This window comes from Oryctolagus cuniculus, chromosome 18 (genome assembly GCF_964237555.1).
Source record: "Oryctolagus cuniculus chromosome 18, mOryCun1.1, whole genome shotgun sequence".
Taxonomy (NCBI): Eukaryota; Metazoa; Chordata; class Mammalia; order Lagomorpha; family Leporidae; genus Oryctolagus; species Oryctolagus cuniculus.
Window position 1 is genome coordinate 16,589,562 of NC_091449.1, and position 16,342 is coordinate 16,605,903.

At 49.4% G+C, this 16,342-nt stretch overlaps 1 protein-coding gene across 3 annotated transcripts in view; it reads right to left on the reverse strand.

The window, feature by feature from the left end:
* The window catches only part of SIPA1L3 (signal induced proliferation associated 1 like 3), a 244,468-nt gene that overhangs the window by 220,440 nt on the left and 7,686 nt on the right, over positions 1-16,342 (reverse strand). Inside the window, exon 1 of one of the 3 annotated variants that reach the window (XM_002711497.5) lies at positions 9,954-10,955. The exons of the other annotated variants lie outside the window; for them this stretch is intronic. The gene's annotated coding sequence lies outside the window, so the exon portion shown is untranslated. Of the gene's footprint in view, positions 1-9,953; positions 10,956-16,342 lie in introns of those variants that run through there. 3 annotated transcript variants of the gene reach the window in all.

Sequence of the window (16,342 nt, forward strand, 5' to 3'; positions counted from 1 at the left end):
CCTCCCTCTGGGCAGGACTGGAGGGAAAACCAGGACACCAGGCCAAAATAGTGAAGCAAGACCTCCATGTTTTACTTTACAAAGTGGTCCACTGTTTGAACTATTTACAGTCAATATGAGGCTTCTATAAATTTTAATAAAATTTTTTTAAAGAACTTAAAAGATCGATTGATATCAAATCCCAGCCATGAGGCCTAAATGCAAGTAGAAGCAGAAGATGATCAGTGTCTCTCAGTGCCCCTGAGGGCTGAACAGTGAGTAGAGGGAAAACAAAACTCAGGACCACTTTTCACAGGAGCCACATGCGAGCAGGGTACGGGTCACATCTTCTCTTAGAGGACACCAAGGTGGAGGTGTTTGTGCTATTACACATGTTTGTGCACAGAGCGGTTTATTTTACAGATAGTCTCTAGGTATACTGTCCTGGAAGTTGGACTTTTCTCTCATAATCTCTCCTGTATGAGAATGTTGTGTCATTCACGTATGACACACACCCCATGTGGGGTGAGCTCCCTTTACACGGGAAAGGCTGGAGAAGGTGATAAGGAGGTTTTGATGGGCAAGAAGACTTTCAGCTCCATCAGTTAAGCAGGCTCAGGAGCTCAAAGTCCGTGGCCCGCATACACCTTATCTGGGCCACGTGTACAGTTCCTTATATGTCAGCAACTGAAACGTCCCTGTTTTCTCCTCTGTAATAAATACCACAAGGAAAGGTGTGTCAGGGTCTAGGTTAGTGAGGATGACGGGAAGGCTACCTATGTGGACTTGATCCCCTCTGGATTTCATAAACCCAAGATACCAATACAGGGCTCCTGCTGGGGGCAGCCTGAGGAGAACAAGGGAGCGAGGCTGGACTGGAGGGTGGCAACCCCAACCCCAACCAGCTGTGTGATAGGAGTAATGGCTTCCCTTCTTTGGGCCTCCATTTCCTAGTCTGCAAATTGGGGGAAAAAATCTACTCCGATGAGAGCTACTCATGCTATGTCTTGGTGGAAAGGGGAACCAGGGCCTGCAGATCACAGCCTGAACCTCCCGGAAAATCATCCACCCCAACCACCACACACTCCAACCGATCCCTTGACAAGTTCTGTCGGGTCCCACACTTCTCTCAAGTGTCAAGGCCACCACTCGGGTCTGCATTGTGCCTCTACTCTCACTCCAGGATGGGCTGCCTCCCTCATCACCCCACGTCCACCTCTTCAATCCGTACTGCTCACAGTAGCCACAGGCAATGAGAGATGACATTCAGAACCCAAGCCAAACTCTCCAACAGGCTCTCATCCCTGCCCATCCTTTCAGCTTCACCCCACTGCTCCAGCCACAGTGCCTGTTCTCTGATGCACTAAACTCATTCTGCCTCAGTATCCTGGCACTGGCTGCTCCTTATGCCATGAAAGCTGTTCCCCAGATCTTTTGCAAGGCTGGCACCTTTGTACCAGTCCAGCCTCAGCTGACGTGTCACCACCCCAGGGAAGCTCTCCCCTGTCCAACCTCCCACGACAGCCTTCCGCCTTCCAGGTGTTTCTCTCGCTGTGCTGTTTTGATAACGTCATTGCATTATTCATCCCCATGTGAAATTATCTTATTAATTTGTTTACTACTTTACTCTCTGCATCCCTCAACCTGAACACAAGCTTCAGGAGGATGAGCCTTCTCAGGCTCAGTCCCAAGCACCTGAAACATATGTGATTTTCAATAAATAGTTGCTGAATGAATATGTCAATGATGGAATGAATTAATGAACTACACATCAATGCACATGGAGTCTTCTCCCCCACAGGGGACAAATGTAATCTCCAGCAGCAAAGAAAGTCCTTAGGTATTGTGTAATATAATGCATAACTGATGGCAAAGCATGCGAATGATTTCAAGTGTGTTACCACTCTAAAGAATTTATGACCCAGACAACAGTGGTGGGGTCAGGGCTTGCTCGGGCCAGACTACTAGAAGGCTGAACCCCGCCAGTGGAGCAGAGCCCTTTATTGTCCTTTTGTCTAGGAATGGAGACGCAGATCAGAAGAAATCCAAATGCTCAAAACCCTCTTGCCCCAAGCATAAAGAATTAATCCCCTGGCACAGAGAAGGAACTCTCCCAAGGCTATGAGGTCTGAAAATGCTTGACCAGGGAGGGAAGGAGAGAGAGACAGAGAATGTCAACAGTCTGGAGTGTCTCTCTGGCTACGCTGACTGACAAACACGCACAAGGCCCCACCTGGTCAAAGGTAAAGCTGAAGCAGCCAGGCCTACACAGTGAGATGACTGGAACCAACTGGGACTGGTTCATCTGTTTATTCCCAAGTCTAGATTGCAGGTGAGCAGTAGCAGAGACCAGTAAATACTGAATGAATGAACACAAAAACAAAGCCAGAAGATCTGAATCAACAAAAGGGGTAAGATGAGCAGATTAGAAACTATCAGCCCTTGGGGGCGGTGCAGTGGGTTAATGCCCTGGCCTGAAGCACCAGCATCCCATATGGGCCCCCGTTTGAGAAAGAATTACAATGCCACAATTTTTGCAAACCCCAAATGACACAGAATATCTAAGCAATAATAGCCCACCACCAGGACAGAGAGAGGACAGGCTTTATGGATACTCTCACACTCTCTCTCTCTCTCTCACACACAGCAACACCAGGAGAACGTCCTGCCTTCTCTGAGGGGAAACAAAAGTGGAGGAGGGTGGCAAGGTGAGGACAGGGGTATTCATCTCAAACCTGAATCTCACTTGGTCTCAAAATCTAACCACCCACCTACAGGAAACATAGGGACAGCAGGACACATTAAACTCCACAGCAGGAACACAATCACAGACCTGAATACAGGACAAACGACTTGACTTTTCTCAACAAGTAGACCATGAGAAAACAGAACAAAACAGGGAGGGGAATACCACGGATGAAATGGGCTTTAGCAAGCAGGTGAACCAAACCCAACCATGGACCTTCCTGGATCCTGACTGGAACAAACCAATTCTAGCAAGGTATTTATGGAAAGACCTGAAATGTTAACCCTGCCTGAATACTAGATGATCTAAGCAATTGCTGTTAATCATTTTAACTGTGACAATGGCCTTGTGGTTTATCTTTAAAGAATTCTTATCTTTTGCAGATAAAAGCCAAACTATTTACTTAGCTTCACAATAATCCCGTAGGGGTGGGCAGCAGTAGATACAGGTAAGATCAGAGGGGTCATGAGTTAGTAATACTTGAAGCTACTCACCTTTTTAAAAAGGTGCCTAGAGGTGAGTACCTACTGGGGGACTCTGAGAAGACAACTCAGGATCCCTTTCACTAGCAAGTGCTAATCATCAGATCAGATCGCATCACATCTCCTGCTCAGAACCCTTCTGGGGCTCCATCTCACTCTGGGTAAAGCTCAAAGTGCGCCCTGAGGCCCCCCCCCTCCGCATCATCCCTCGCCTCACTCCTCTCAAGCTCCTCCCCAGTCTCACTTCAGGGCCTTCACACTGCCCCTCTTTGCCCCAAATAGTCCTCCCTCGGTCTCCACAGGGCTCCCTCACTGCCTGCCTTCACCTTACACAAACGTCACCTCACCAAAAGGTCTCCCTGGATGTGAGCATAGAAGAGCACGCTGCATGGTATTTGCTCTCATCCCATTCATTCTCCTCTGTTCCTCTTCCAGCTCGTCTCTTGCTGAATTTCTATATATCTGTGGCTTTACTATCTCCTCCTTGGCATTATAGCTCCAGGAGGGTGGGGGTCTCATTTGTTTTGTTTATTACTATCTTCCCAGTTCCTAAAACACTATCTGTAAAAAACAAGTGCTTGGTAAATATGTAACAAATGAAAGAATTAAATGGAGCATCATCTACAGCAGGGTGGGGAATGCCCCGCCATGGCTGCATAAGGCCACAAAATCACCTGGTCTGGCCTTGCCAAGGTAATTGCAGGTAGGACTCAAAATTCAATAAATCTAGGGTCAGCCTTGTGGCACAGCAGGTTGAGCTACTGCCTGTGAGGCCAGCATCCCATATGCACTGGTTAGAGTCCTGGCTGCTCCACTTCCAATTCAGTTCCTTACTAATGTGCCTGGGAAAACAACAGAAGATGACCCAAGTACTTGGGTTCCTGCACCCACGTGGGAGACCCAGATGAAACCCCAGGCTCCTGGCCTCAGCCTAGCCCAGTCCTCACAGTGCAGCCATTTGGGGAATGGACCAGCAGATGGAAGATCTGTCATCCATCTCTCTCTGTAACTCAACCTTTCCAATAAATACATAAATCTTTTGTTTAAAAAAGGAATTCAATTTATCTGTAACAGGTTAATTTTTAAGTTGATAATTTTCTATGGCTCACAAATGACATAAAAATCCACACGGCCTTTGGCAGCCAAAAAGTTCCCCACCCCGGATCTAGAGAGATCACCCTCGTTTCTGACAGCTCATTAATAAGCACCATGTTTAGGAATATTTCAGAAGAGTTGCTGGTTGCCAACTCCAACATATTTAGTATCCCCATTTAATTTAGTAATAGAATCTAATTTTCACTAAGAAGAAAGCCATGTAAAATACAGAGCAGCACCCAGTTACCTGGAAGCTTCTGTTCATGTTCTAGTCGTGGGGACATCTTGGTTCGTGGGCTGCTGGTTATGATAGACGTTTTCACATGATCCAAAAACGCCAGTGTGTCAGACACAGGGTTATGATTCTATAGGCCCAAAGGTCGTCTTTTAAAAACTGGAAACTTCCAGTTAGAGGTGAGGAAGAATGTACAACAAGTTACAGACAGAGGGACCAATGAGGGAGGAAGTGAGAGTGGAGGGGAGTGGTGAGAGGTTTCCAGTTTATGTTTTGTTCAGCTGTCACTTACATGTACATTTCAACAAGAACTGTTTCCTGTAATAAACAAACTAGAGCAGTATAGCACAGTGATTCGGCATATGGTCTCCAGGGCTACAGCAGCAAGGACTGTGTCTCCGTTCCATTATACCCTCACCACGGCACATACAGCAAGCAAGTGACTTAACCTCTCAGAGGAAGGGGATGCTAACCGTGCCGACTTCTTAGGGCCACTGAAGCTCAAATGAGTTGGTTCATGAAAAGCACTCATGACAGTTCCTCCGCAGAAGCCAAGTCCTTAATGAGGCAGGCTACTGTTAGCATCAGTCTAACTTCAGACATCTACAGGAGAGAGATGAGCTGAGCAGTTATCTGGTCAAGGCCTGCAAATGATCTGGTCAGTTTAACCGACCCCTGAAAGTGTTCACTTCTCTGACCCCTACAGCCTCTATAAGAAGCGCAGTGTCTTGCCCATCCGAGGGACTCACTAAACGTTGATAATGAATGCACACACTGCCTGGCTTACCCACTTTTGTGGCCATCTGAACAGATGACTTGTACACACCTAACCAAACATCCATTCTCTCCCTTCTTCCTTACTGACCAAAGGGTGGCAGTGAGCTAGGCTAAAAAATGCATTCCCCAGACTTCCCTGCATGAAGGGGTGGTCATGTCCTGAAGTTCTAGCCAAAGAGACACAAGCAGAATCCTGCTAAGAATTTCAGGGAAGACCTACATTTCCTGACAAAGATGCTACCTCCCTTCTTTAGAGCTTTGCTTCTCTCTGCCTATAACAAGGACATGGGGCAGGAGGCAGAGCAGCTGTCACATGACCATGAGGCCAGAGGAGACAAAGCAGAGAGAGAGGAGGCGGGGGCACTGGAAAGATGGTAAGCTGCAGTACCCCCTCATCCTGCTGAGCTCTGCATGTCTCCTTATGGGAGAAAATGAACTCTGTGGTAGCCAGTACCCAATGATTGCCCCCAGTGGACCACGCTCAGAACTCCAGTCCTGAGTCATCCTTCCCACAGAATCTGAACAGACATTATAACTCACTGCAACCAACAGAGTGAGGTGAAGTGATGTGGGGCCGACTCAAGCCCCATGCCTAAAGAAGGCCTAAGAAGCCCCGGGCTGCCACATGGTAGTCCAGCTCCCGGTTGGCAAGGCCACCTACAAGGAGAGGTCCTGAAACTACATGGAGACGAGGGCCCAAGTCATTCGCGGGGTGGCACCATTTGAGGAAAAACCACTTGAATGTTCCAGCCCCGTCTACCACCTGACTGTAATCACGTAACGGGCCTCAAGCAAAACCAGCAGAAAAGCCATCCAGCTGAGCCTCAACCAGGTTCCTGAGAAATAAAATGCTGTTGTCATGGGAAAGCATTACATTTGGTGGTGCTGCAACAGATAACCAGAACAAACCCCTATCTGGAAATAACAAACACGTTCTGTAACTAAAATGAAAAGAAAGATGCCAATCAACAAACCCCAACAAATCTCCTGCATATTCTGATTTTCAACAGATTGTTAATAAAAAAAAAAAAGAACCTTTGCTTTCCTTCTTATTTCAAATAAATACCCATTACATACAACTAATCTGGGTACAAATGATGAATTTACTAATTATTTTTACAATTAAAAATCAGTTAAAATAGATGGCTCATCATTGTGTTGGACCTGGCGAGAATCCTCAGAAAATATAGCTCCTATCTGGACAAGAGGCATCATTATACTAAAATACTACTTCACATTCGTTCTCAAAGGCCTAGAACTTAAGTTAACAAGATGGATAAGCAGGCTGGATGCCTGCAATCTAATTAAAGAAGGCTATCAGTAAAAATAATAGTTTGGAAAAAGAAAACTAAAAACAAAGGGAACGCACATCAAATGTGACAGCGCTCCACACCGACCACCTGAGGACCTGGAGGTACTTCCATACAGCATCCAACGCGAGAAAGGCAACATGCAGCACAGTGTAGCAATACCCCTTAAGGCTAGTATGTCCTCCTTAAGATTACAGAACCATGACGAAATGTGGAAAGATCCGTGCAGTACCAGAGTGCTACCGTGGGTAAAGCACTGTGGGAGGATGCTGACAGGGAGGCAGAGAGGAGGAAAGAGAAAGGAGAACACAAAGAAGGGACCAAAAGTACTAAAAAGGAATTGAGGGGTGAACCTTGTGGCACAGTGGGTTAGGTACCACCTGGGGCACCCATATCCCATGTCAGAATGCCTGGTTAGCATCCAGCCTACTCTAGGCTTCCATGCATCTGGGAGGCGGCGGATGATTGCCCGCCCAAGCAATCCTGGGCCCAACTTTGGTGTAACCCTGGTGTAGCCCTGGCTATTGCATATGTTTGGTGGATAACCCAGTGGGTGGAAGATTTATCTGATTCTCCCTCTTTCTCTGTCACTCTGTGTTTCAAACAAACAAAATCTTTAAAAAGAGGGAGAGGTCTTGAAATTCACTCATAAAAACGATTCTCATCCTCATTTACTGAGTGGTTTCTACGCACCAGACACAGTGTTGAGTCACCTGATCTCACTGCAACTTCTAATTTAATTAATAACACCAGATAAGGAAACAGGTCCAGAGAAAATAAGCACTATGCCCAGAGCTTAGGCAGTGCTGGGACTCAAATTTTATGTGAAATGGCCTCCCAAAGGGCCTTCAACTCAAGCCCAGAACTACTGCACTTGGAGTTCAAAGGACACAAACACTTCACACCTTTAAAAAAAAAAAAAAAAGACATTAGATTGCATTGCATACTTTTTTTTTTTTTTAACAGGCAGAGTGGAACAGTGAGAGACAGACAGACAGAAAGGTCTTCCTTTTGCCATTAGTTCACCCTCCAATGGCTGCCGCAGCTGGCGTGCTATGGCCGGCGCACCGCACTGATCTGATGGCAGGAGCCAGGTGTTTCTCCTGGTCTCCCATGGGGTGCAGGGCCCAAGCACTTGGGCCATCCTCCACTGCACTCCCGGGCCACAGCAGAGAGCTGGCCTGGAAGAGGGGCAACCAGGACAGAATCCGGTGCCCCAACCGGGACTAGAACCCGGTGTGCCGGCACCACAGGTGGAGGATTAGCCTAGTGAGCCACGGCGCCAGCCTGCATTGCATACTTTTAAAAATTTGAGAGAAAAGAATCTGCTGGTTCCCTTTCCAAACGCCCAAAACAGTCCAAGCTGAAGCCAGGAGCCAGGAGCCAGGATCTCAATCTGGGTCTCCCATGTTGATGGCAGGGACCCAAGTACTTAATTCATCACCTGCTACCTCCCAGGGTATACACCAGCAGGAAGCCAGAATCAGAAGGCGGGGCTTTCAAAAATAGCAAAGGCCCCATGAGTGCACAAAGTCCACTGGTACCTCAGCCTCTCCAGGTCCCATCCAGTCGTGAGAAATCCAAGAAGGCCACTGACTTTGGAGCCTGGGGAAGCCCTGCCCAGGATACTTTTACAGAATCAATTGCTGACACCAGGAGCAAGAAAACCAATGAGGACATGTCAGCTATTACAGACTCTTCGAGCTCACGATTTAATTAAAACCTGCTCAGCCACAGAGCAAGAGTTATTGCCTATTAAAAGAGGGGAGACCGATAAACTGTGCCTGGCCAGTTAATTCTTATGTCCCAGACATTCTCCGATCTTGTTGCTGCAGGACACCAAACAGGGCCTGGAGAGAAAGTCGGCCTCCCATACACATGAGTACGTACGGGTGGTGTCTTCCATAGAGCCTTTCCTGCCTAAAGTAATCTGGCATTCTCTACACTTAGCAGGGCCAAGGCCTTCCGTTCCATTCCACATGTGCCCGGCTGCCCAGATAAGCCACTGCAAAAGCCCAGCAGCCCAGACTGAAGGGGCCAGACAGGAACACAGGAAGCCAGAGCACTGGTGCTGCAGACAAATCCCAGGAAACTCCCAGGGGACCAAAGGGAGGTGAGTCTGTTACCTTCCCCACTTCTGCAGGCCCCTGGATAAGACGACCTCCTGCTCAAACCCCACAGGGGGCCAGCAACCCATCCTGACAGTGTTGTGGCTGATACCATCAACTCATACTTCCTGTACCTACCAGATGCCAGGAACTGTTCTACAAGGGCAGAGACAAAAGTCCCCATGGCTTCCATGGAGTCTACAGTTAGGGGACAGATAACAACTGTATGTCAAGTGGTAATAAATGCTATGAAAGGAGCTGGTGTGGTGGTGCAGTGGGTTAAGCCACCACCTGCAATGCCAGCATTCTGCATGAGCACCAGTTTGAGTCCCAGCTGCTCCCGGCTAATGTGCCTAGGAAAGCAGCACAAAGTGGCCCAAGGAACTGGGCCCCTGCACCCACCTGGTGGGAAACCTGGATGGAGTTTCTGGCTCCTGACTTGAGCCTGGCCCAGCCCCAGTTGGGGAGTGAACCAGCAGATGGAAGATATATCTAATAAAATCAATCTTTTAAAAAAAGAGCCATAAAAAACACTGAAGCAGCACAAAGGGCTAGTCAATGATGGGGAAGGTGCTATTTAATAAGGAGAGAGCCCTCCTTGAGGTGTTAACACCTGAGCAGAGACCTGAAGGAAGGAGAGAAGGAGATTTGGGGATGCAGGGGCAAATGTCCTGGCAGAGGAAATCGCCAGGACCAAGGCCCTGAGGAAGGAACAAGAGTCCAGTGCAACATAAGGCAGACAGGGACTAGCAGGTGTGGGGGTAGGGTGTGGGGTGGGGCACAGGGATAGCTGACATTTGAGCACCACTCTGTGCTCAGCCTCTGAGCACTTTACAAATATGACTCATTGCATGCTATTTCCTATTTCATAAGAGGAGGAGACTAAGGCCCGGGAGTGAACAGGATTCACCCAACACCACACAGCTCGTCCGTACCAGGCTAGAATGCCCCTCAGCCCATGGCACGCAAGTTCATATCCAGCAAGAGCTCAACAGGGTCACCAAGTCCTCTTCTAGGGAGGAAGGTCCTCCATTTTCCTCTCACTCCCTCAACACTCCACCCACCCTTTCTCCACTCGTAGGAACAGACAGGTAAACATTTCATGGGAGGGGGGAGAAAAGGAAAGAAAACAAAAGAACCAACAGCCTAATTCCTGAAAGGAAGAAACACGGTATTAACTTTCTCTACAAGTCACTACCAAAGTTAATAAACATCACTCACCTAAAAGACGTCCCAAACACAGCCCTGATCACTAGATGGGCAGGTGATTGCCAGGTTAGCCCCGGGTGCGGCTCCTGTCCCAGGTGCTCCCAAGGCGAAGGCCACCTGCCTGGGCTCTCCAGAGCGATCTCAACTGGTGCCTCCCCCAGCCCCGCTGTGGGTGTCTGGAATGCGGAAACGGGAACCTGCCGTGCCAGCTCCTAACAGCGACTTATTCAACAGCTGCAGGAACACGCCAGCCAACGGAGTTCCCCACGAGATGGCTGGTCTTCATGAACAGGCACACTACCCAAGAGGCCGTTCTGCCAACAGTCCCTCTGGGGGAGGGAAATAAAAGGACACCTTACTCATCGGACACGTGGTCTGAGGAGTCTGAATGGGCTTCACAGAAGCTCAAAGACAACAAAAGAAGGTTCGCCTGTTACCTCGGATTCAGGGACCGGCCACCTGTTCATTGACTGAGCCAGGCCTGGATCCGTGCCCACAGCAGCCCCTGCTCTGGGCTTGTGCCTGGCTGCTCCATTCACAACCTCTCAACCCAGGGGTGGGCTCCTCTGCGCATGCAGCCAGGGCATTAGCTATAGCTTAATGATTAAACACGGCTGCCGGACTCTGCCACCCAGCTTCGGGAGCAGAGCTGAATGGCTTCAGCTGACAGCAACAACAGCCACAACCTGTGTGCTCACTGTGCAAAAGGCGCTGCTGTATGCACTTCACCTGGATGACGTCTAACCCTCACAGCTGCTAAGGACGGACTCTTAGCACTACCAGTTCACACACGAGAGAGTTGAACAGCACTCACAGGCTGGTAGTCATACAGCAAGAAGTTGTGGGACTGGGTCAACTCAGCCGGAGCAGCTTCGTGGTTCGGGCTAGATGATCTCATGAGGACAGGCAGGGGCCCACACTGTGCCTCAGCTTCCTCATTTGTAAAATGGGATGGAGGTGAGCAGTCATGATATTTATAGTGAGCACTTGGCTCTGACCCAAAAAATGCTCAACAACCATCAGCTGCAGTTCTCACAAGCTGCCCTCAGACTGAATCAGGTCCATGCTTCTGCCTTCGAAACAGGGAGTAATCGACCAGCTCATGGTCACAGCTGAAATTCTCAACTGCTGAAGGAAAAATATTAAGAAAGACTCTTACTATCCTTCTTTTCATCTACCGCTCCCACCCCCCAAAAAAACCAACCAAACAAACAAACAAAAAAAAAAACCTTAGGTCCTTTCCTAAGTACAAGTAGAACTCTGGTTTCATTCCTATAGCCACTCGCCTCCCAGTGCCACATACGTCAGGTACGACTGGCTCCAGCCTCAGTCCCAAGAGAGTAACCCTGACGACTCTTGCTCATGATTGGTCTGGCATGGTCACATGTCACAATTCTGGCCAATGATATATGAGGGGGATCAGGGCATCCATGATCAATAAAAGGTTTCATGTCTTTAAGATACACTTATTTATTTGAAACAGGGTGGGAAGGGGAGAGATCTTCCATCTGCTGTTTCACTTCCCAGATGGCCACAATGGCCAAAGCCAGCTCCATCCAGGTCCATCCATTTGGGTACATGGGCCCAAGCACTTGGTCCATCCTCCACTGCTTTTCCCAGGCCATTAGCAGGAAGCTGGATTGGAAGTGGAGCAGCCGGGACTCAAACAGGTTCCCATAGGGGATGCTGGCACTGCAGTCAGTGTCTTAACTCACTGCACCACAGAACCAGCCCGGTTTCCTCACTCTTAGACAGACGCGACATTGAGTGAGCTGGTGGATATACCCTTGTCGAGCTGGGCCGACTGGAGTAGTGGAGACCTCACTGTGGTCTCACAGGAGCCTGAGGACACAGAAAACATACCATGGATGGCCGAGTTGCACAAAGGAGAGAGACTGAGCCCTTAGAGGCATTGTGGAACTGCTTAGTCAACCCCTATAATGCCCAGTTACGGATTTTTTGCATGAGATCATAAATCTTATTTCAGGCTAATTTCATTTGGGCTTCCTATTATAGGTTAGGAGCACCTAATAGGAACCTAAACCTGGAAGCTTGTCAGAAATGCAAATTCTCCAGCCAGACCTACCAACTCAGGAGCTCTGAGTGGGGCCCAGCAATCTGAGGACGTCCCCTGGGAGATTCCAGGGCCCGCTCAGGTCTGAGAACCACTGCAGCGGCTCACAGAGCCTAAGCAGTAAGAGCACGGCTTCTGGGATCAGACTGCACGGCTCCAAATTGTGTCAGCACCATTTTCTAGCTAGTGACCTTCAGCGTGTTATTTAAATTTAGTTACTTTTATTTTTTCCTTTTGCAGATAAAGCATTTATTTTACAAGGCTGGCGGAAGACAAAAACGACTCACTTCCTGTGAAGATCCTGGTAGTGTCTAGCACATAGTAGATGCTCTATTAATCACCTGTTTGCTGCTGCTATCATGACCACTGTTTGAGGTCAAAGGCATTCCAACTGACATCCATTCCTGACCAGCTCTCCCAGAGCTGGACCCGCACGAGGCCCAGTGCCCTGGGGTGCCACACAGCTCTCTGGTCAGCACAGGAGTGTGACAAACAAGAAGGGCTGAAAGTCTTTCTCCCACAGCCAGATCACGGCACCCTGTGCCTCCTCCCGCGGCCTGAGCAGCTCTAGTCACAGCAGGTACCCTCAGGGACACACCAAGCTGTGTATTCTGCAGGCAGCTCTGCTCAGCTGCTGATCCAGAATGTCCAGATGTCTTGTCTACCGGAGAGCAGCCTCACCATGGCACTCATTTCCAACACCCAGCCAAAGTCCCTCTGGGAGCTGTGATCTGGTGGCACCAAGATGCATCCGCCAGGGAAGGTCCTAGCAGGAAGAGACAGCCTCTTGTCAGGCTTACCAGCTAGCCAGGTTTGGGGCTACCAGTGGGCCAGGGGTTTTTCACTCCCTGGTATCACAGACACTGCTGGGCTGTCCCTGGAAGGGTGGGCTGCAGGAAGAGGGAGGAGGTCCCTATCTCTGACCACCAACGCCTAGGGCCAGAAAGCACTGGTCAAATTCCTCCTGCTTCTGAAAGGAAGCTGTAAGGCCAAACCTCATAAAATTGTCAACATTCAACCATTCTTGACCCTTTTAAAAAAAGGCAATTTCATGGGGCCAGCTCCGTGGCATAGCAGGTAAGGCCGCTGACTGCAGTGCCAGCATCTCATATGGATGCTGGTTCAAGTCCCGGCTGCTCCACTTCCAATCCTGCTCTCTGCTATGGCCTGGGAAAGCAGTAGAAGATGGCCCAAGTCCTTGGGCCCCTGCACCTTTATGGGAGACCAGGAGGAGACTCCTGGCTCCTGGCTTTGGATCGGCACAGCTCCTGCCGATGCGGGCATCTGGGAAGTGAACCAGCGGATGGAAGACCTCTTTTTTTCTCTCTCTGCCTCTGCCTCTCTGTAACTCTGCCTTTCAAATAAATAAATCTAAAAAAAAAAAAAAAGCCATTTCATGTGCTTCAATCTAATATAAAACAGGAAACTCACTCAAATAATGCAATGGCAAGAAACTGGTGACCAGCAAGAAACTGGGATGGTGGTAGTCTCTGGGGGAAGGAAATTGGGTGCTGTATTTTTGTTCCTTTGTAACACACACTATTCAAACTTCAATAAAATTTAATAATAAAAATCAACCAGCCCTGTGATATCTTCCCACCTCAAAGACAAGACAAATCTGTGCTGGACCCTAAGAGATCCGCACACTTGTCATATCTCTGCTGCTCCCACTCTCCCCTGACTCACTGTGCCCAGCCCCCTGGGCCTAGAAGTGAGTCCCTCAGTCTCACCCAGCCCCTCACCCTAGGGCCTTTGCAGGGCTGCTCCCTTTGCCCAGACATCCCCAGTGCCCACCCTCCCTCACCGCCCTCAGGCCAGTCCTGAAGCCACCCTACCTAAAATGTCAGCACCCTCTACCCTAATACTTCACATCCCCTTTCCCCACGGAATGTCGCTCCCTTCACGCTGCCTGCCATCTATGACAGTACACTTGCTTTTTCACTCAGTTGCCCCCCAGTGGAATGTGAGCCCCAGAAGGGCGAGAAGTGTTGTCTCTCTTGCTCACTGCAGTAACCTCATATCTAGAATGGTGCTCAGCTCAGTGAGTACTTGCTGGATGAGTAAGTTTAAAAATCAGCCGTGCAGGGCCTTTACCATCCTCAAGTCTGACATGCAGTCACACTGGGAAACCCAGAAGTCAAGCCACCTCCACTGGAGGCGGTGCTCCTAACGTTCTCCCCACGCTAGAGTCACCTGAAAGAATTGCCGAGAGAGGCCTTTGAAACAAACAGAAGGGTCAGAGATGAAGAGACTGCTGGGGGCAGAAGTGGGAGGAAGCTGGAGGGGCTGTGGGACTTCCTCCTGCCAAGCGAGAGCGCGGGGCCAAGAAGCCGGGCACTGAAGGCCACTGCTCATCATCAGATGGAGCGCACGGCACCAGCGCTCTGCGGGACCGCACCAACCAGTGCTCCTGCTCACGTCAGCCACTCTACCTGTGGGAGGCAGACGAGCAGCAGAAACCCCCAAGCGTGCCCCTCCTGTCCTGCTCCTGCCACATGAGGACTGTACCACACAGATTTGCTGTGAAGTTACAGATTCCCAAAGTAACAAACACAACGGGAGCCTCTGCTTTATGGGAATGGTGGGGAGTGTGCGCCCACTGTAAAGGAGCGCGAGCTGCTGGCTTGATGAGCGCGCCACCACATGAGGCACCGACACAAGCTGCATCTTGCCCCTTCCCTTCTTTTGTCAGAAGTCAGAACTGGAAGGGGGCACCTTCCCTGCCTCCCACTGCAGTGCTGTGCTGGATTCTCGTTCTGCACGAGAAGAAAGGAAGGCTGGGTGTCCGTCCTAAGGGGAGGATCAAGGGAGGAGCTGAGGCCTCTTGTTGAAACAAGTCTTTGGAAAAAATGTGGGCGGAGCCCCACAGTCAGGTGGAGAGAAACAACGGGTGGCCTCAGCAAACCGACTCCAAGGCCACTGCCATTGTGGCCTGTGAGGAGACAAGCAGAGGGAGCCTGTGGCCACGGGTGCCTGGCCAGGTGCTCTCACTGCTGCTGGACACCTGTTTTACGTGGTTTCCAAAACCCTGGACTCACACAATGAGGGGGAAAAAAACAAACATTAATTTTGTAAGTGGACTGGGCAGAGGCAGAGAATTCCCCCACACATACACTCGCACTTGCAGCACGTACATGCAATGTTTACTTGTTTCGAACTTCTCATGAGGAGTCGTCTCAAACATACGCAGGATACAATGAGCCCTCATCGCTTCCGCGGTTATCAATTCACGGCCAATCTCATGGCATCTCTCATTTACTCCCACACACACGTCCCCTCCACTCCCCACCTGTCCCTATTATTTTGAAGCAAATGCCACACATTTCAACGATTCATTTTTAGGTATTCCAGAATGTACATCTTAAAGGACTTTTTTCTAAAATATAACCACACCACAATATCATTATCACACCTGAAAAATTTCTAAGAGCTTCTCAGTAATACCAAATACCTAGTTTGTTTTTGTTTTTTTTTTTTTTATTTTTAAAGAAAAGAGGAGTACAGGTGGCAGAATCACAGAACGCCTCCATGCCTCCACTGGGATCTGATCCGGGGCTCCCCCAGAACAGGAGCTCAGAGACCAGTGGACAGTCCTGCTTCCCCACCCCGTTTGTCTGTTCACTCAGTGAGGGTACAAGAGCCCAGACTCTGAATCCTTGGCCTTGAACTAACCAGCTCTGCGACTGGAACTTCTCTGAACCTCAGTGTCCTCATACAGGAAGTGAGAATAACAAGGGTACCTACCGTGTGGAGTAGACACGAAGATTAAATATTACACAAAAGCCCTCAGCACAGTGCCGTGTACAGGATTAAGAGTCGCGAGGACACTGACTACCATGAACTCAGCAGACACCACCTGAGCTTCTCTTACATGCTAGGCACTGTCCAGCAGGAGGTACCAGTGACGAATCACCCCCTGGGGACATGAATAAACTCAGACCCTTCAGAACTGACTTCTCTAGGTAGAAAGCTCAGCTCCACCCTGCTCCCAAGATGTGCAGAACCCTAAGCACGAGGTTATCGAAAAGTCTAGAACAATGACTCCCATAGGGCGACAGAGGAAACCCACACAGCAAAGTCTCTGCATCCGAGCAAGGGCAAGACACACACCCAGCTTCACTGTTGCTGAGCTCACGGGAGGAACCGACAGCAGCTCCAGCAGCCACAGCCAGGAGGGGCAGAATCCACAAGCACAGAGCAGCTTAGACAGAGCTTTCGTGTGCAAAGACGCCACTTGGAAATAAACTTCAGGGGCCAATGTTGTGGCACAGTGGGTTATGCCATTGCCTGCAGCGTTGGAATGGGCACCAGTTAGAGTCCTGGCTGT